Genomic DNA, 22,149 nt, shown 5'->3' on the forward strand with positions numbered 1-22,149 from the left:
ATCCTGTTTAAATGCATGTATCATTTATGTATCTGAAGTTATGAATATTGGCTATAGATTTGTATTCCAAATGTCTTTGTTCCTGGGGTAACTCCCACTAGGTAAAATCTACATTGAAGCCAGACAGCTTTGTGTTGATGGCCCACCAAAGGCAATTAACTCTCACAATGGGCCATAGAAGAAACTCATTCTGTCCAGATGTCTCTTTCTGAAGGCGCCTTAGCTTCCAAGTGGCCCCTGTGAGTCAGCAAGACATGTAAGGGCATGTGACATGCTCATCTGACCCTGGACTCCTTCTTGTGCCAGTAATAATTTTCCACAAATTGTAATGTGTGAGCTTAATTTAGGGACAGTAATGTTCCAAGCACATGGCAGAGGGTATAAAAGACGCTTGAATCATCTCCATGTTTTCTCTTTCCTGCTCTGATTCTCTGGACTGTGGACTTACGACTAAAAGGAGCATATTTGAACTATGGGCTGAGGACCTTCCAATCTTTTGAAAGTTACCAGAGACTTTACAAGCCAGCAGTCTATAACGTCACTGCTACAAACCTGGTATAAGAACATTGCCATTCTTGTATGTAATGATCTATTAACCATTTGTAACTCTCTTCTTCTTTTTTCTTATAATAAACCTTTAGATTTTAGTTACTAAAGGATTGGCAGCAGCGTGATTATTGGGTAGATCTGAGTTATATATTGACCTGGCTATGTGGCTGATTTCTTGAGATCAGAAGATCCCTTCTTGAGATCAGAAGATTAAATCTGATTTTCAATAATCACTATTCATAAAATCTAGTGTCTGGGTGGTGATGGCCTCTAAACTGCACCCATCCACTAATTCAGTGGTTCTCAAACTTTTTTTTTTTGCGGACCACTTGAAAATTGCCGAGGGTCTCAGCGGATCACTTAATAATATTTCCAAATGTTGTTTGTCCTATTAGCTAACTATTGTAAAGCGCTTTGGATAAAAGCGCTATATAAAAAAACAATAATAATTAACGTTTTTTGTTCTACAAATAAAAGCACACAACTCATACTTTAATATCAGTAGTCTTACCTTTCTAATGTGATGGATGTGCCCTCTCTACCCCGCCGCAGCAGCCCCCAAGCTGGGGCTGGGAAGCAGCTGCAGCAGCCATAGACCTGAGGCTGGGAAGGATGGCACTCTCTCCCCAGCAGCTGCAGCCCTGGAGCTGGGGAAAGTTGCCTCTTTCTCTGGCTGCCGCAGCCCTTCACATCCCAAATTTCTCCCATCCTCTCTTCTCACTCCACAGCCCCCTCCCACCTACCACCTATTCCCCCCAAGGCCACCACTTCACCTTACATGTGTGTCTTCTCCAGGGTTCAGGCAACTAATTAGTGGAGCCATGCCTGCGCAGCTCCACTAATTAGGTGGGTGGCCCTTCATTCTCTTGTGTGTGACCTCCCACGCATGCACCTTAGCAAGAACTATCTGCGGACCACCTGAAGGGAGCTTGTGGACCACTGGTGGTCCACGGACCACAGTTTGAGACCCTCCGCACTAATTAGAATCTAGAAACAAAACCCAAAGCCATGCAAAAAGTCAGTACCAGAGTTGGGATTAGAACTATTGTGTTCCTGGCTCCCTGCCCATGCCAATCTGCTACACCAGTGGTTTTCAACCTGTGGTCCATGGACCCCCTAGGGGTTTGCAGACTATATTGAAAGGTTCTGTGAACAATTCTTGTTACCATAGAACAGTGGTTTTCAACTGAGGCTATGCCTAAGATTTCCAAAGTGGTCCACACCTCCATTAAAAATTTTTTTGGGGTCTGCAAATTAAAAAAGGTTGAAAACCACTGTGCTATACCATGCTGCCTCCTAAGAAAAAGCGAAACCTGCAGTCTCAGTATATTCCTTACTGGGAGTATATATGAAATCTTCTGTTCACCAAAACGACTAAGTAATTTTGTTTTAAAGACTTGTTTCAATTACAAAAATAAGGAATAGCAAAATCAATAAAATGTCTCCAATAAAACAAGGATACATGCACAGAATTAAAGTTATACTGGCCTGAAATCAGGAACTTGCTACAGTAGGTCCTGGCATACTGCCAACAACGTACTGTTAGATCAAGCGTTCAGTGACAGTTTTAAGTCTGATATCTTGCGATCATTCCTGTCTATTCTTTACAGTTCATGAGATACGAGTCCTTTAAAAAAAACACATGATTCCAATTATTTGCACCAGCCCTCACTCTCAACAAACAAGCATACTTAATTCAGACATGATTTTAGCAACTGACAGCTCAGGAACTCATGTTTTATACCCTTTGAAAAACCGGGGATTCCAGGCTTTCATTTGTTTCCAGTAATAGCTGTCAGAGATCTCAGCTGCTAGAACTATGACAGGATTAAATGGAGGAAAGTGCAAGAGGAACAAGCAAAATTATATGATTTTTAAGATTTCAATAGCTAATCTCTCTGGGCTAGAAAAATTGGGGCACACTTTTATTATTTATACAGCACACAAAAATGTGCTAGGTACTTTACAGAGCAATTTCTTTTAAATGACCTAGGCCCTGCTCCAAAGAGCTCACAATCTAATTTTAGACAAAGGTTTCAGCAATATGATGACATAGTTACTCAAGTTTGGAAAATCTGTACATCTTGATAGTTCCATTAAATTATTATATATTTATAAGATAGCGCACCTTGTGTGAATGACACTGAAGATATGGTGAAGAATTTGAAGGAGGAGCAATTGATGGCATGGGAAATAAAGAACAGGTATGAGTTTTTTTTCAGGACCCATCAATTTTGTCAAGAATTGGACTTAGACCCTCAATTGTACAGAAAAGGTTTTTCTGGCAGGTATGCCTTTTTAAATGAACACAAACTTTCTTTAATAATCCAGTGACATGGACACACCATCCCCCTACACATAGAAAATGCCATGCCATTGTTGTCAGAGGAATAGATGGCAGCAGTGTCCACAGGACTGGGAATGGGATTTGCCAAATTCAAGGAGGCCAAGGACAGGGTTGCCAACTTTCTAACTGCACAAAACTGAATACCCTTGCCCCACCCCTTTCCCGAGGCCCCACCCTTCCCCTGCCACTTTTCTGAGGTCCCGTCCCCACTCACTCCAGCCCCCTCCCTCCGTCGCTCGCTCTCCCACACCCTCACTCACTTTCACTGGGCTGGGGAAGAGAGTTGGGGTGTGGGAAGGGGGGAGGGCTCCAGCTGGGGGTGCAGGCTTTGGGGTGGAGCTGGGTATGAGGGGTTTGGGGTACAGGAGGGGGCTACAGACTGGGGCCAAGGGATTTGGTGTACAGAAGCAGTCTCAGGGCTGGGACAGGGGGTTGGAGTGCGGAGGGGGTGCGGGCTCCAGGAGGGAGTTTGGGTGTGGGAGGGGGCTCAGGGCTGGGTTAGGGGATGCAGGTGCAGGAGGAGGTTGTGGGGTGCAGGCTCTGGGATGGAGTTTGGGTGCAGGAGGGGGCTCAGGGCTGTGGTAGAGAGTGCTGGGTGGGGGTAGGGGTGCGGGCTCTGGGAGGGAGTTTGGGTACGGGACGGGATTCCGACAGGAGTTTGGAGCAGGAGTTTGGGGTGCGGGTGGGGGTGGGGGTGCAGGGTCTGGGAGGAAGTTAGTGTGAGGGAGGTGGTTCCAACCTGGGGCTGGGAGATGGGATGCTGGTGGGGGTTCGCAATCTGGCAGGGAGTTAGGGTGCAGGAAGGGGTTCCGACCTGGGGTAGGGGGTTGGGGTGCAGGTGGAGGTCTGGGGTCTGGAAGGGAGTTAGGGTGCGGGAGGGGGTTCTGACCTGCGGCAGGGGGTTGGGGTGCGGGAGGGGGTTTGGGCTCTGGCCGTGTGGCACTTACCTCAGGCAGCTCCTTGTTGATGGCACAGCGGGGCTAAGGCAGGCTCCCTGCCTGCCTTAGCTCCATGCTGCTCCCAGAAGCAGCTAGATGGAGGTACGGCCAGGCAGCTCTGCACGGGTGTGTGCTGCCTGCATGTGCAGGCACCGCCCCCACAGCTCTCATTAGCTGCGCTTCCTGGCCAATGGGAGCTGAGGAGCTGGCGCAGGGGCAGCAGGCAAAGCTTCACTGATTGCCCCGCGCCTAGGGGTCAGACATGGCGGCTGCTACCGGGGAGCTATGCAGAGCCAGGGCAGGCAGGGAGCCTGCCTTAGCCCCACTGTGCTGCTGACTGGACTTTTAATGGTCGGTCAGTGGTGCTGACCAGAGCCGCCAGTGTCTCTTTTTGACCGGGTGTTCCAGTCAAAAACCAGATGCTTGGCAACCCTAGCCAAGGCCCATCAGGAAAAGTCAACACAACTGGTCCTTTCTGAACAGCCAAATGCTTTCAACCTCTGAAGGGATTTTGAGGCTACAGAACAGTTAGTTCAAGCTCTAGCAGCATTCACATACAATTATTTTGCTACTACTTCACATGCTGGTTTGTGGATAGGATATGGAGCATGACTCTGTGGTGCTGAGGCCAGCTCAAACCACCTTGAGCCTTGACATGCCTCATTTCAAGAGCCCTGAGGAACTCCTGTGCTATATGTGATTATGATGTATGTCACACTGGAAGCATGCCACTCAGGCTGTTCTCACCCACATAAGCTGTTGCCTGACTCATTTTGTAGCAAGTTACTACAAGTGCCTCCCTTCATTCTGCAGAAAGGAGGATATTGTATGGGCCATACAAATGTGAGAAGCTACACAGATCTGTTTTTCCTGTCTGTTTTAACTTGATTGTTGCTTTGCTAAAGGAAAAGAAATGGTCCAAAACACAATCAGTCATATTGATTGTCAAAGGCTTTCATTCTTAGGGTAAGAAAATGTGGCATTCTAAAATATATTCCTGACAAGGGGATAAACTCTGCTCTCTCTCATACCAGGAGACAGTGGAGTTATTGAACTTACATCAGAGCATGTAAGAGCAGAATATGGCCATAAGGCTAAAGCTTTAAGCCGCTGTCGTGCCCTTCCCAGAGCACTATCATCACTAGATGGTGTGTATGACTTTTAAAGTAAAAACATAGCTGAACAAGTCAAATTATCTGTTTGTTTAACTTTGGAGCTCAAGAACTAACTTTTTCCAGATACTGAAAAATAGTGACTAAGACTACAGATTCTGCATCCTTCAACACATGGTAGGATTACTCAAGTATCCAAAGATACACTCAGTGGCTGACAGACCAGAGAACTAACCAATGAAAGTTCAAGAGGTGGATTCTGTTGTCCAGAAGTTCTCAAACTGGGGTCTCAAACTGGGGACTGCTGATAGGCCTCTGAGAGCTGGTTGGTCACAAAATGCTGGCTTCTCTGATTTCCCCTGCAGCGACTGACTGACTGACTAACACTCACTCTCTCTCACACATACAGACACACTTTTAATGTTACTTCTCCACATAAGCATTTGCTGTAGTTACCACAAAGATGTCATACAATCATGAATGGTAGAGAAGTGGTCCACAAGACAATGTTTTCAAAATAAGAACTTACACTGTAAATGAGTTTGAGTACCCCTGCCAGGGCTGACTTTGATGGGCATTTTGCAGGCTTGAATACTGCAGGATCAAGACTCAGATCTTCTAGTATGGGCTTTCTCAAATACTTCTATGTGAAAATTCCATCTATACTGCACACAATCATTTAAAATAAAACAAATATCCCTTTTCCCATACTAGCTGTAATAGTGTAGCCATCTCAGACGTGTACATTTTATAATGTTAGTGTTGAGATTTACACTAAGTAATCCAAATGGAACATAAGAATGACCATACTGGGTCAGACCAATGGTCCATCTAGCCCAGTATCCTGCCTTCTGTCAGTGGCCAGTACCTGATGCTTCTGAGGGACTGAACACGACAGGACAATTAACAAGTGATCTGTCCCCTGTCATCCAGTCCCAGCTTCTAGCAGTCAAATAAAGTAAAAAGTCTGTGAAGAAAATGTGTGCTACAATTTACTGGACAACCAGTTGCACAGCATTACTATCTATTACTAGATTTTTAGTTATTAGGTGCTTATTTCTAATAAAGGGCCTCTGAGCATTAACCAAAATACAACTGAAAACAATAATTATCAAAAAGGCAACATGGGCCAGTGCATAAATCCTAGAACTGGTTTAAGTGTATATACACACACATACACACCAAAAACAAAAACCACAGAGACAAAATCTAAAAAGAGGGATAAAAATGTCACCAGTCTCCTTGAATATGCCACAGATCAACTCTAATACAAGGCCACTACTAACTTCCAGACCCTCCTTTTATTTTGAGATTATATTATGGGATGATTGGCAGTTCAAATACCACCAACCTAAATGCCATGACAGGAGACTAGGTCAGCAGGTGGCTTCATATCATAAATTTGATTAGCCCTTGCCATACATTTCCTCCCTTGCTTATTTCATAATGATCCCTGTGAGCAGATGGGTGGTTCCTTCAGTAATGAATGGGAAGGATCTCTTAGCAAGGGTATGATGAAACAGTAATTTAAAGTTAAGCCATCAGTCAAGTCTTGTTGCCCAAGATAGAGAGGAAGAAAAAATAGTGTATAAGGGTCATATACTGAACCTGATCATCATTATGAATCAGCTTATTTTCTGTGATGGCTAATCCCTTCTTTCCCCTTCCTCTATTCAAGGCAAAGCAAGGTTACCAAGCCCAACTCCCACAAAGTCAATCCAACCCCTCTAAATACACAATATTTACCTGAAATAAAGCCCATCTGTCCTGACATTCCCATTGCTTGGAATGCACAAAGTGTCTGGAGGAGAGCAGCTTTATTTCTGCCAAGGTCAGCAGAGGTGATCAGGCTTTTGTTGGTGATTTCTGCACATGACAGTGAAAACCTGGAGTTTGGACTCTCAGAGTTTCCCTTGGGAGATCAATCATTCTGACATCTGGGTCTACTCCATTTTTTCCTCCCCTCTGCTAGAGAAAGCAAAGAAGAGATTTTGGACCTTGGTCTTCTGCACCTCATTTCTCTCTGCTAAAGGCAAAGGGCTGTCTGATTAGACCAGTACATGATTTCCTTTACATTCTTTCCAATTCCAGAAAAGACAGATGAAATAGCCTCATATTTACCACATTAATATAATTAATTTTTTTTTTTACTTTTCTTTTGGATCAACTGTACTGTATTGTTTTGTCTTGTTTCTTCCCTATAGCCTAGGAGAGTCACATCCATAATTAGGGTGACCAGGGACTGGAGTACCTCCTTCAGAAAGATATTCTTCCTGCACCAACAGATCACCACTGGGACAAGTCCACTATTCTCCTGGCAATAATATTTTTTAATCCAGGTCACAGTATTTTGTCTGTGGACTCTCAATTTTTCAAGTGAGCATGAATGTTCACCCACAGGACTAGGTCTAGTCAGGATGCTCAACACCCTCATGCTCTGACATACTAGAATGGTCTCTTTTAGATGGAATTCTGTTGTCAGGAACTTGTATTGTATTCCACATACACCCACTCATATCTGTTATTGCTCCAAAATGGGAGCTTTTGGAGAGCACTGAGGGAGTGATTTCCTTACTTCACCATCAGCTCTACTAGCTGAAAAGGTTTCTGAGATCCTGGATACTGCTGAATTTGTTCTCTTTGCTGATCTACTTTTTGGCAGCTATTTATGGTAGATTCCTTTATGTATGATAAATGCTACAATCATCACTTCTCCTAGGGGAAATGTAAAAGTGCTGATCCCAGCCCAAATGGGTATATAGTTTGCACTGAAAATGTAACTCCTCTACTGCAAGGCAGAGAGTTCTTTGGTGGTCTGAGAAACCAGGGATATGGAAAAACACGTTATTAATTATTATTATTAATTATTATTATTAATTGGTATCACTGTAGCTAGTTACAGACCAATTTAATGTGCGAGGCCAGAATTTTTTTCATTCTTCAAATATTCTCAGTTCCACCACTCTATTGTTTCTTCTTTAAGGCATAAGTGCTAGGAAAGAGAAAATTAGCAGCCGGACTTTTAGGTAGAGTGAAATCTGGAGAAGAGAGACGGCATTAAAAGAAGAAAAATGATTTCCCGCCCCCTGCAAATTCTGACTCTGCCAGATGGACAAGTCCAGAGCAGGAACCCATATATCTGGAATAGCTGCAAGCCAAACCCAGAACTGCTATATTTTTGTCAGACTGGGAAAAACTATCAGCCACTAATGAGACTCTACTACAGTTAATAATTTACCATTCAATAGCAGCTTCCATCTTAGAATCTCAATGCACTTTACAAACAAATGAAGTAAGCCTCACATCCCTGTGTGACACAGATGCTATCTCCCTTGTACAGATGGGGAAACTGAGATACAGAGAGGTTGAGCGAAATGCCTGTGGTCACTCAGGAAGTATGTGGTAAGGCCATAAATATAACTTAGGCTTCGTCTACAATGCAGTTTCATTATTAAAACTTTTGTCGCTCAGGGGTGTGAAGAAAACACCCCCCTGAACAACAAAAGTTTTAACCAAAAAAAGTGCCGATGTGGACAGCGCTTCGTCAGTGGGAGATGCTCTCCTGACAACGAAGCTACCGCCCCTCATTGGGGGTGATTTTATTTTGTGCCGTTGCAGCTATGCCATTGTAAGATGCATAGTGTAGAATAGCCTTAGATTTCTTAACTCCCACTCCTGTGCCTTAATCATAAGCTTATTCTACCTTTAGTTTGGAAAACGGAATAGTGTAAATATCCCCAAACATTACCATTTTTCTTCATTTCTCTTTAATTTGTGTTTAAACAGAGCTTATATAATATTAAGTGTTGCTGCATACACTCACAAAACGAAATTCAATGAAACTGAAATATCTTGTTTCAGAGTAGCAGCCGTGTTAGTCTGTATTCGCAAAAAGAAAAGGAGTACTTGTGGCACCTTAGAGACTAACAAATTTATTTGAGCATAAGCTTTCGTGAGCTACAGCTCACTTCATCGGATGCATTCTATCCGATGAAGTGAGCTGTAGCTTACGAAAGCTTATGCTCAAATAAATTGGTTAGTCTCCAAGGTGCCACAAGTACTCCTTTTTCTGAAATATCTTGGAAACTTTTTGAACTGCTAGTACCATACAGCAAGTGGAAGTGTGACACAGTGCATAATACCCACTGTCTTCACTGCTGTAAATATTTCACTGAACACAGCTCCCTTCATTTCTTATATCAATCAGGTAACAAGAGATTCAGCCATTTCACACCTAGGCTCTAATGAAAATGTTGCTGTTTCCTGCTTGATAGAGACCAATCATTCAATGAATGATCAAGCTGTTGCATGAGTTCTGAATGACTACAGCATGTCATTTGATAATGTGGTATCTTCTGACCCAGACAGAGCTGCCTACAATATATAATTAAAGGTTTCAGATACACTATGTTTGCTCCTGCCAAATGCTGTTCACGCAATATGCTCTGTGCATGCAATGAAAGCAATAGCAAAACATTCTATTTCATTGAAACAGCTTTGATAAACTGTTTCAATGAAACTACTGTATAGCACCAAGATCAGATGTCCAGAGTCCTTCCAGAGGAACAAAATACCACTAAATCAGATGTTTCTCTGCAGTACCTAATTCTTAATTAACAAGAGCTGTATTTTTGTTCCTGGCCCTTTGTTTCTTTTAAACATTATTATTAATAATCACTTAAATTATGGTATTTCCCCAATAAGGATCAGTGCATTAGGCACTGTACAAACAGAAGAGACAGATCCTGCTCCAGACAGCTTACAATCTAAAAGATAAATATACTTCAATGTGAATTTTAGAGCCTGTGAAAGGCATAGACGGATGGAAGGTGCTGAGAGTGAAATCTTCTATTTATCTACAAAACAGTCAATAGCGCAAGTGCAAGCTTCCAGGCCAGTATGGGTCAGTGCTTCAACCCTGATCTGGACGTACCAACTTCAAGTGCAAGATGAAAGCTCATTCTGCATATGGCCCATTAAATCCACACTCTCTCCACTGAGGCTGTCAATAAGGAAGCCATTGTTGTACGCAGTGTTGTTGTAGCCATGTCCATCCCAGGATATTAGAGAGACAAGGTGGGTGAAGTACTATCTTTCACTGGACCAACTTCTGTTGGTGAAAGCTTATTTCTCTCAATAAACAGAAGTCGGTCCAATAAAAGATATAACCTCACCCACCTTGTCTCTCTAATAAGCATGCCAACTTAGGCGGTGTTTTTTGGAGCAGGCTGTGGATACCTACTCACTTGGAAAACATCCCAATTCATTTAAGCCATCAAAGAGCCATCAGATACGAACTAATTCATTCACTATCAACCATTGCCTTTTATTTCTAAATTTGTCACTTGAACAATACCTGAATCTTCTTCCTCTGTCTAGTTAACTTTATCCAATGCTTCCAAAATTAAGTGGGGGGAAAAAAGTGGTATTGTTTTATGTTTTTAAGTGAATTATTCCCCTGCAATCTTACAGGAAATCTAAATAATGTTGTGCTAATGACATGAGAATCAAAAAGTGGCAACCAGACTGGTTTCGATGTTCAAAGTGAAGCTTAAAGGACTCAGTCAAAATGAAGTCAACCCAATTTTTTAAAAAGTGACAATAAGTACTGTGTACGGCAGGGGTGGGCAAACTATGGCTCGGGGGCCGCATCTGCCCCTTCGGATGTTTTAATCTGGCCCTCGAGCTTCCACCAGGGAGTGGGGTCTGGGGCTTGCCCCGCTCCGGTGCTCCAGGCGGGGGCTTGCCCTGCTCCACGCATGCTGTGGCTCCACGCGGCTCACGGAAGCAGCGGCACGTCCCTCCTCAAGCTCCTGTGAGTATGGGCAGCCACGGGGCTCCGCACGCTGCCCCCACCTCAAGCGCCACTCCCAAAGCTCCCATTGAAACCACGGCCAATGGGAGCTGCAGGGGTGGCGACTGCAGACAAGGCAGCATGCTGAGCCGCTTGGCTGCACCTCTGCATAGGAGCTGGAGGGGAGACATGCTGCTGCTGCTGCGAGCTGCTTGAGGTAAGTGTCGCCTGGAGCCTGCACCCCTGACCACCTTGTGCATCCCAACCCCCTGACCCAGCCCTGATCCCCCTCCTTCCCTCCAAACCCTTCGGTCCCAGCTGGGAGCACCCTTCTGCATCCCCAATCCCTTATCCCCAGCCCCAGCCCTCACCCCCCCACCCCAACTCCCAATTTCATGAGCATTCATGGCCCACCATACAATTTCCATATCCAGATGTGGTCCTCGGGACAAAAAGTTTGCCCACCCCTGGGCTAAACTAACTACCCTTTACCCAACAAACATTGCCCTAAAGTTGCAATCATGTGAATAAAAAAGAAAAAGAACTCAAAACTGTCAGGTGGTAGATTAGAAAGGATCTGCTTTGTCCTGCCTCCTTTTATAAAAAGTCCTGGGCCATATGCCAGCCCACCCCAGAACTTCTGAGAGGTATTAAGATTGGCCAATGCAATCCCTCCTTACAAAAGTTGAAAACACTGGTCCACTGCCCCGGGAGTAGAGTTGGCTCTCAGGAGAAGCCACAACAATCTAATACCACCTGTTGTAACCCATGCAACTATAGTGAACTATAAATAAACATCTGAGTAAAAATAAACTTATAAGAAATTACCTGTTCGCATATTATTCTGACAACAATTTTTATTCTTGGTTAGAGGCTAGTTTTCTAAAACAGCACCTAAAGACAAAAATTAAATTTAGCATTTTGATCATTTTGTATTTTGCCTGAGTAAATAGCTATATGGATGTATTTTCATTTATGCTGCAGACCAAGAAGTTTCTCTACTGTAGATAGAAATATTCTGTTATACTATATGTAAACTCAATTAATTTTAAAACTAATGGCAAACATTCATACGTACAGTCAAATTCATAAACCTTTATGGCACAGTGCTACTGATAAAGCAGATACACCTGCAGACTGGTTTGAATAATGAAAATATTGAAAAATAGTTCTACAAAGGAATTCTGCCTTGAAGAGAATGTAGTCATGCAGGACTTATAGTGCTTGATGCTTTTAGAAAATCTACATTATTACCTACATTGTTGCTTTATAAATTCCAGTGCACATTATAAAGCCAGTCATGATTCTGAAGTCAAATTAAGTTTTGCTGCAGGATTGGGTCCCACTTTTGCCATTCACTGGTATGTGAAATTTACTGTCTCAAAATTCTTGGTTTTGTTGTTTGTTTGTTTTCTATTTTGTCTGATTGTAAAATTAAATTAGAAGCTGAGAGTTTAATAAAATTCAAAAAAGTACTAGTTATATATGGATTACAGAGGATAATTTTTTTTATAAGGGATATAAATTCTTCTACTTCAGGACACAAACCAACCACTACCAGAGACAGCTTGGAAAAAACTTCCCTTTTGGGAAGTTTATTCCATAATTGTCCACTGTAGCATTTCCTGTAACTTATTCTAAAACATCTGGTTGTGGCCACGGTCAGAGAGGTTATTAATCAGATGGATCGTGGAATTGGACTGGTCTGGTACAGCAATTCCTATTTTCTAAAGTTTCCTATTTCTGAATTTATTTTGTTTTAATTCACATATCATACTGTATAGTAAACCACTAAAAATAGAACATGTAAGAATAAATTAATTGTGGCAGCATATAGCCACAGGTTAGGAGAAATATGGAGAAGTACCACCGCCAGTAAGAGCACAATGCCACCAGAGGACAATAGCCACTACATCACCTTTAAAGAACTCCTTGGTTTGAGCCTGGAGCACCCTCTTGTACCCCCAACCTCACATCCCCAGCCCCACCCCAGAGTCTGTACCCCCAGCCGGAATCCCAGCTCCCCTGGCACCCCAACCCTCTGCCCCAGCCTGGAGTCCCCCCCCCCGCACCCTGAATTCCTAATTTCTGCCCCCACCTCAGAGCCCACACCCCCCAGCCAGAGCCCTCACCCACTCCCTCACTCCAACCCCCAATTTTGTGAGCGTTCATGGCCTGCCATACAATTTCCATACCCAGATGTGACTCTCAGGCTAAAAAGTTTGCCCACCGCTGGTGTATGACCTACACATTCTGCATCTGCATCTGAGGAAGTGAGCTGTAGCTCACGAAAGCTTATGCTCTAATAAATTGGTTAGTCTCTAAGGTGCCACTAGTACTCCTTTTCTTTTTGCGAATACAGACTAACACGGCTGCTACTCTGAAACATTCTAATAGGAGATTAGGGCCCCACTGTCATTGGCACTGAACTCACATATAACAAGATAGTCCCTGCTCCAAAGACCAAGGTAGTTTCAGGTAATATACATGCTTCTTATTCCCCCTACCAACTTTGTTGTTTTACAATTACATTTTCTTATTTCAATTTTTTTTCTCCCCCATGCTGCTGTGTGAAAGATCCAAACTAATGACAGGGGGAAATAGGCAGTACACACAGGGCTAGCTGTAAAACACTCAGAGTAAACAAACTGAAAAGGTAGATACAATTTCTTTGACCTTTTAGCTGTATTAATCTTAAGTGTTACTTGTAGGTTAGACGAATCCATGCAAAATTGTGATTTTTTAAAAATATACTTATTTTGGTATCTCTCTGAACCAACGAAATACATAATAGAAAGTTATACTGTTAACATTATTTCAGTTTTTAATAACTTGAAGCCCTATTATGGCAAAGGAGTCTACAAAGACAGACCCTTACACTCATATGTTGACCCACAGGAGGCAATGCTACTTGATTTTGTAGGACCTGGTCATTAACACATAGTAACAAATATGATTATTTTAATGTCTCTTTATATAATGTGGGGTTATATATATATATTTTATATGTGGGGTTTTAGTCTAGAGCTGTGAGATATATATAAATATATATAGATAGATAGATATATGTATATATATATATATCTCACAGCTCTAGACTAAAACCCCACATGTAAAAAAGAAGCATTTTAAAAAGCTGTTTGTTTAAAATTATCAGATAAAACAATAAAAATAGAACGTATTTAGGATGTTTGGTTTTGCACTTAAGCAAAAATTTGAGAAGTGGGTTTGTGCTATGGAGCAAAAATATAAAGACTGACTTACTAATTAGATGTACAGTATTATCTGCATATCTAAGGTAAGATACCTATCACCATACACATTGTTCCAACAAAAAATATTTTAGACTTTAACCCAAAATGGCAAAGATTGCCTCTTATCTATGTTTGTACAGCACACACCACAATGGGGCCCCCAATCCTTATTGCCTTTGAACATTACCATAATACAGATGTTACTAACATAGGAGTTTGAGGATCCACAAATAGGGATCTGTTTTGTTAACCCTTTGTGAACAACTCCCATTCACGGGAAAGAATAAACACTTGAAGAGCAACTGAAGTCAATGCAAGTTTTTCCTGAATAAGAAATGTACGACGGGTTCCTGCATGAGGAGTGCATGATAAGTGCATATATATAGCAACCAGATGGACACTGCAGTGCCATATGCTCCCCTCCACTGCAAGGTAGGGAAGTGAACAAAGATAAATTAAACTGGGTGGAAAAGAAAGAAAAGTGGGGGATGACAGAGCAGGGAGGATGATGCATCTGCAGCATGCTGCCCCCCATACCAGGAGCCTATATAAACTCCTCTGCCCCTGCTTGCTGTAACTTGGGACATGGAGCTCAGGGTAGGGAGGGCAATGCCAAGGTGGCGCTAGAGAACCACAGCTCTCTTCACAGCATAATCCTTGCTAGGCAGGTTGATGTCTTGTAAAATTAAATTAATGTTACACCTAGCATGATTAACTTCCTGAAAAACCCTTTTGAGAAAGGGTGGGTATCACACAAGCATGGGTTAAAGAATCAATAGCATCATGGCTCTTGAGGAGGGGGGAAGCGTGTGGAGAAAGACAGCACTACAGAGGGACAGCTCTCAGCCCTCTTGAGGCTTTGGAACTTCCTTTTCCCATGGATCACAGAGCCCTTAGAGATCATGTGAACTCCGCAGTCTCCTTTGAATCTCTTCTTGCCAAGGGGAACTTGTGTCAGATACTCTTAAGTGAACCTTGGAGCTTTCTAAGCCCCGTTGTCCCAACTGGAAGATACGATATGGTCACATATTATAATGACTCCAAGGAGTATTTGCCCTTTTGAGTTTTTTTTTTTATGACTAACACCTTTAAAAGATAAACATTTCTATTTATGTAGTTTACTATCTGTTTCCCTGCTCAAAAATCCTACTTATTTAAAAATAATCAGTGAACAATCAAATTACTTAGAATGTGAGTGGGCAGAAAGGATAGAGAGAAAAATCTGATGAATAATAGTTACAAGTGCATATTTTAAAGGTTCTTTTATTTATGGATCAACTGTGTAAGTGAACATGAGTACCTTGGGCTGTCTCCTATTTCTACTTAAAAAAAGCTGTTTTCCAAACCTACTAATTTTATCTTTCCAAACAAGAATGTGATAATTTATTGGAAGGGGCCTGTAAATTCCACTAGCTTATTAAATACTGAGAAAAGTCATGGGTTGTTTACTGACTGATGCACATCACATGCCCAGTGATCATACCTTGGCAGTTTGCTAATGTAAATTATTACAGCTAAGAGCTCATGAGCTAACTAAAAAACTTTTTAGAATTCAGTTTTTGCAATAAGAAGGTCTAAGGCTTCATATGGAAAATGTAAATCAGTACAGAGGTATACCTTCGGCTAGGAGGGCTGATAGTTCAGATGGTGGATTTCCCACCAGAAATTATATGATGGACTTGGACAAATGAACACATTAGGTGAAATCCTGACCCCAATGATGTCAGTGGGAATTTTGCCATCAGCTTCAATGGGTATGTCTACACTGCAGTTAAACACCTGTGGCTGGTCCATGTCACCTGACTCAGGCTACGGGGTTTAGGCAGTAGGGCTATAAAATTGCAGAGTAGACATTCAGACTCTGGGACACCATGAGGGGAGAGCCCTCAGAGCACAAATCAGCTGGCACAGGCCAGCTGCAGGGCGTTTAATTGCAGCATAGACATACCCATTGAAGCCAATAGCAAAACTCCCACTGACTTCAATAGGGTCAGGATTTTACCCTTTATGTTTGGGAATTCTCATTTTTAATTATATGGGGAAGCTGGCAGTGACCCCTGCATTTAAGTTTCCTAGCACTTTCCATTATAAAAGTTTCCTGCGACTTTTTTTTTCTTGAGAAGCTCTGACACGCCCATTTAGGGTGACCAGACAGCAAGTGTGAAAAATCGGGACAGGGGTGGGGGGTAATAGCAGCCTATACAAGAAAAAGACCCAAAAATCGGGACTGTCCCTATAAAATCGGGACATCTGGTCACCCCACCCCCTTGTTTACAAAAGGCCGTTGAAATTCAACAGGGAAATAGCCCTTTAGCTATAAAAGTGTCCTTTCTTTGTCCTGTGACATTTCATGCAGATTTAGCTAAGATATATATTGTTAAAAATGGTCATCTCTCATCCCTTGCTTGCATGGCTCAGGAAAAATCTGGCAGCCTGCCAAAATAACAAGTGATATGAACATTCTAAAGTCAGGTTCATGACACTGATAAAGCATCAGCATCAGCACACACTGCAGCAGGAAAGCCTAGGAGCTTCTAGGGCATTAGAGGAGGAGGGTTGAGGGGAGAGAGCCAGGCCAGGCTCTCCCCAACACCACTCCCCTGGATCAAAAATATGTTCCTAGTGGTCCACCCCCTATCTGGGTACAGCACATAGGGCAGGAGCTCCCACAATTCCAGGAGAGGAGAGAGTGAGAAAGGTGGGTTGGGAGGATCCTCCTTACAACCTTCAGAGCCAGCACTTGGCTCCCATAGCCTAACCCTCAACTCTTAGACAACTGCCTTCTCCTTCTGTAGCTCAAGTAGCAGAGGTTAGTGCTGCAGGTTTAAGGTTAAAATCCTGCTGTTAATATTTCATTGGGGAATTGTAGAGTTGCACATAGAAGAATGTTTTCTCTTTTCTGTTGTTTAGAATTTCTGAGGTTTTTATACGTTACAAGACTGTTATTTTGACTGAAAAGTCATGTTCTTGAAAGTTAGGAAATTCCAGATTAAAGGTTGCCCGTGCATCTTTAAATCTGCCTTATTCAGGTGCACTATGATACAGTATTTAATTTCGATTACCATTTTTTCCACAGGACCCCCTGCCTCATTCAGTGTAAAGGATGTACACACAAGGGGGTGAATTACATTTGCACAGACAATCTTAATCTGGCATTTCCTAATTTTTGAGTGCTTGACTTCACAACCTAAAGTTCCTTTAACATAGTTTTTTAATGTAATTATATTTGTATATAGTGCCATAGATGTACATGGTACTTTATAAAGCAAGGAAAAACATGGTACCGGCCCTGAAAAGCTCACAATCTAAATGATCATAGTAGCACAGGATGAGGGAAAAGATAAAATGGAAGTGGGACAGAGGGAGAAATTTGTACAGTGGAAACATTACATTTTTGAATAAACCAAGGAATAAGCAGATGTTCAATTAATAATTATTTAGAAATTGAATCACCTCCATATGCTTCTCAAGTTTACATAACCCATTCTGCCTCTGCTCAAATTCATGCACCACCAATGATTTTGGTGCGATTACATGGGTGTAACTGAGGGCTGATTTGGACCCTAAAACTAAATTAAGTATTAAACTCTATTATATCATTCTCAGCAAGCCAACTCCAAGCACAGCATATAGCTTGAGTAACTGGGTCTTCAGGGACAGAGACAGTGAAGGACTCCGCCTATTACCTCTTGTGCAACTTCGGGGCCTCCTGCACCCTGTAACCACCTTATTCATTGATTCCCGCAGGGGCAAGGGCCTATGCAAAGGGTGGCACAGGGCAAGTTTAGCCCCACAATAACAACAAGCAAGAATTTTTATTTTATATTTAAAAGCATAAATCTGGAATGTCACAGAATACGTTAAAGTGGAGTTAAACTGATAAGCAACTCTAAAAGTATTGGTGACGTTTTGTATTTATTCTGGCTTGGCGATAGTCATAGGAATTTTACAAGTCAAAAGAACAAACTTTCTGTATTGTTCCACGGCAGACTCGGGGCCTGCTCCTGCACCCATTGAAGCTAATGGGAGTTTTGCCTTTGGTTTCCATGGGAGCAGGCACTCAATCTGGGATTCAAAATAAATAAATAAATCTAATATTTTCTTCCTCTTATATAACAACTAGCAATCAAGATTCTGCAAATAGAACTTAGTTGACACTTTTGATGATAACACATGCAGCAGAATAGACTCCAGCTCACTTTCCCATGGCTATATTAGCTCTGCAGCATTAACAAGGATGAAACTTTCTGTCTGTAAAGTAACCGAGTCATCCAGGGAGCAGATTGGTTGAGTAAGATGGCATCCTTACATTGAGCCCCATTCACTACCCCTTTAAAGAGGTAAGAGTTATTCTCCTGTACAGTGTTTACACTATGTAGCACAATTAGAGTAACTGCTTGTTCTGCATTCAGGTACGGCAGGAAATTTAAACACATACAGATGCTGGAACATGTAGACTTTTGCCTTCTGGTAAAGAGGCTGGACTTCTTCAGGGAGGGCAGTCTAACTTCTCCCACTTGTGCTTTGGACATACTAAAACACAAATCCCCTTAACAATCCCAGAAATTTGTTACTTTCATCCCCCTTTGCTAAAAGCTGTCCATACAAAGGGAGACTCAGAGCTACCTTCACCATACATTAGCACAGAGACAATCCAAGAGGAAACGAGCATCCAGCACCCAGCCAATCAGGGTTGCAGGAAAATTACCATTAGCCATCGCAGCAGAAATAGCCATGTGGCACAACAACGAGAATGGTTGTGGTGGGTACTGAACTGCATAAATCCCCATAGCTTTCTAGTTGTGCCCCTCTAAAACAGCTATATCAACACCCACACACTCATACATTGGGACAGGCATGGTGCCTATGGGAACAGTTAACTCTACCCACTCTGTTGCATCCAGAATATCTGTCACTAATCACATGTAGTGTTGTAGCTGTACTGGTCCCAGGGTATTAGAGAGACAAGGTGGGTGAAGTAATGTCTTTACTGGACCAACTTCTGTTGGTGAGAAAGACAAGCTTTCAAGCTTCTTCAGTGGGAAAATGTACTCAGTGTCACAGCTGGATTTATGATTTATTACAACAATCTATAACCCTCTTAACCGCCCCTTCTTGTCCCCCAGTTTTATTTTTTGCCCCTATGACTGGAGAGGTGTTAATGGGCCACTTCACCTCGAATGGTCCCTTGAAATATGTGTTAACTACTTATGCTAAACAATCTTGTATTTAACTGTGACCCTCTGAGTACATTTCCCAGATCTGAAGAAGAGCTCTGTGTAAGCTTGAAAGCTTGTCTCTTCTCACCAACAGAAGTTGGTCCAATAAAAGATATTACCTCACCCAGTCACAGACATTTCAACTGAGTTCTAGGTTATTCATTGCACACACACACTGCAAGCATGGCCCGATGCATGCTAGATCAGGGTAGATCCCTGCTTAGCAGACCTTTGTCATGCCCTTACTAACACCCCCTCCACTGCCCCATGAATTGGCAGGAGTTATGTCTGCATACAGCCTGTTATATTTTAGTTCTAAGACTGAAATAACTGCTCACTCTTGATACACATTCCTTTTGTGTAGAATTTGGAGTAGTCGCCCATCAGGCTAGCCATATACTTTCTTGTCTGACCCAGACCTTCTCATCCTTTGTCAGAGAAACATACCACACTGTATACAGGGGCTGCATAGTCAATTCTGCAACTCAGTGAGAAAAATGAACATGAAGTTACTACAATTTGTTCAGAAACATGCTGGAGTCAATGAGCATATGTACTGCCTCAGGCACGCAGGCACTTTACTCACTGAATTGGACCTGCAGTCACTTTTCTGACCATCAGCCCACTGTAGTGCTGCCCAGGACACAGTGTGTCCAAAGCAGCATGCACTAGTTTCCTGTTCTGAACCTTTCGTAAGAGAGGGAGAAGCATTCCTTTCCTTTTCTGCACAAAGTACACTGTCTCGCAACAGTTCACAAGCTCAAGGTAACAATTATTTAATGCCAACATCTCATCTCACAACAGAAGACTCTATATGTCAATACCGTACAGCTGTTGTCTAATTTGTGTGGAATATCTCTAACATGCTCATACTACATTAATGAACTTTTTACAAGTATTCTGACATGCCTGATCTGCAGGAATTTACAGTATCTGCACAAGAACTAGCAGAACCATTCAGTACCAGTATTATCTCAGTTCAACCCTTTACATATAATACAATTTTTACAATATATTGAGCAAAAAATCAGAAACAAAATCTTGCCTTATTTGTAAATATCAACTAATGGTCACAACAAATAAAATAATAAAACCACACTGGTTTTCACTTAAATGGATACAAGCAAAAGAATCTTCAGATTAAAACTACCACAGAATGCTTAGCTCAGTCCTGCTGTGCTAACTTTTTCAGCAAAGATAGCCAGCAATATATGGCAATGCACCTCACAATATATTACACACACTGGATTCAATATAGAAGATGTGTTTATGTGTGCGTGTGGTTACATTTATATTATATATTATCCACACTTGAGTTATACCTAGTACTTATAAAACCTTTTGTACCTACAAGCAAACTTGGCTCAAGGGGTGTGCACTCAGTCTGTTGTTCAGCCAAGTGATTGTCTGTTGTGAAATATGCATGTACAGAATACAGAAATTTACATCAGACCAAATTTACCAGCCCCAGGACAATAGGAAAATAAACTGAAATAGTGATTTATGTTAACTTAGGAACCTCACTAAATGAAGTTAATGTGACATCCTATGACATCTTATGTTTGAACATGGATCTCCAACGTTTACTGATTTCATCCCTATACATGTGTGTAATGAAAAAAAAAAGGACTGCTAATTCTGTGCTACATAACTATGCAGCAGATTACAGAGGGAAAACTAAACATTTTCTTGATTAAAAAAAAGAGTCCTTATGGATTTGGCCTTCAAAAACTATTGCTGGTCTTCTTGCTGTGTCGTAATACCATGCTAATGTAGGTCAGAACCTTGTTGACAAAAGTCACAACATAATTTTATGGATTTACAGCATTTAGAATGAAGGCATGATTCAAGAAGCATTATCCTGAAGAAATCACACAAAAGATGGATGGGGGGCGGGTAAGGGAAGATGGCATTACTGCCCCCAGACCTCTGGGATTCTTTATACTTACATCTGGGAATGAATATGGTATAAGGTGGTTCCCAAGGCCGCTTTCTAGGATCAAGCATGTAATTCTTAATCATACACCTGCTAACGTGTAACTCATTACTTGTATCCTCGTGAAAGAACCAGAAATGTAGACCAGGACTAGCAAGGTACAACTAAGCAATGATGGAAAACAATTTTTCTGGTTTTACAGCTATTGACAAATCATGGAATTGGAAAACTCAACAGCATCTAAGAACTGGATCAAACCCTAGGCAACCCTCCACATACTTCATACAACTCCATACCAGCCAGAGTTTATATCTTTTTTGTTTAAACAAAAGAAGTGACCAGATTTAGAATAACTTCTAAACTAATGACCACATCTTCAGTACAAATATTTACTGTTCAGTATCTTCTTTTACATTAAGTACAAATATTTTGGAGTCCATTTTCCCTCCTCTACTTATATTTATAAATAAACTAATGATGCACTTAATAGAAATAATGAGCAGAGAAAGGCATCTAAGACACGACCTGCACCCGGGGCAATTACAAAAAGGGTAATGCCCATACACCTTACTACTTATATACACCCTCTATAGGGAATCAAGAGTATGCCTGTTGTATTGAGGGCAGTGCACTGCCATATATACTAATATAGAAATCCACAGTCCACCTATTATTTGTATAGTGGGTGCTATGCTGACATGTCTTACCTCCAGAACCCCAGCGCACATCTATTAACATTCTGATTAACATCCTATAGAGTAAACAGGGAAAGATTAAGAATGAGCTCTCAAAACTAGATACTCTCATAAAAAACAACCTTCCATACAAAATTCCTCGTGGCTGGACTTTACAAAAACTAGACAAGCCATTTACAGCACACAGTTTGCTTCTCTACAAAGGAAAAAGGACACTAAACTATCTAAACTAATACATGCCACAAGGGGCCACAACAGTGGTTCCCTTAACCCACCCAAAAATATTGTTAATCTATCCAGCTATA

At 41.9% G+C, this 22,149-nt stretch overlaps 1 protein-coding gene across 4 annotated transcripts in view; it reads right to left on the reverse strand.

Annotated features, from left to right (window-relative positions):
* Positions 1–22,149, reverse strand: part of TMEM266 (transmembrane protein 266) — a 189,051-nt gene that overhangs the window by 97,624 nt on the left and 69,278 nt on the right. The window contains exons 8-9 of one of the 4 annotated variants that reach the window (XM_073303520.1): positions 11,569–11,634; positions 6,693–6,914 (exon numbers count right to left, since the gene is read on the reverse strand). The exons of 2 other annotated variants lie outside the window; for them this stretch is intronic. The gene's annotated coding sequence lies outside the window, so the exon portion shown is untranslated. The remainder of the gene's footprint in view (positions 1–6,692; positions 6,915–11,568; positions 11,635–22,149) is intronic. One more of the 4 variants, XM_073303521.1, reaches the window with a different exon arrangement.

The sequence above is a fragment of the Lepidochelys kempii genome, chromosome 10, assembly GCF_965140265.1.
Source record: "Lepidochelys kempii isolate rLepKem1 chromosome 10, rLepKem1.hap2, whole genome shotgun sequence".
NCBI lineage: Eukaryota > Metazoa > Chordata > Testudines > Cheloniidae > Lepidochelys > Lepidochelys kempii.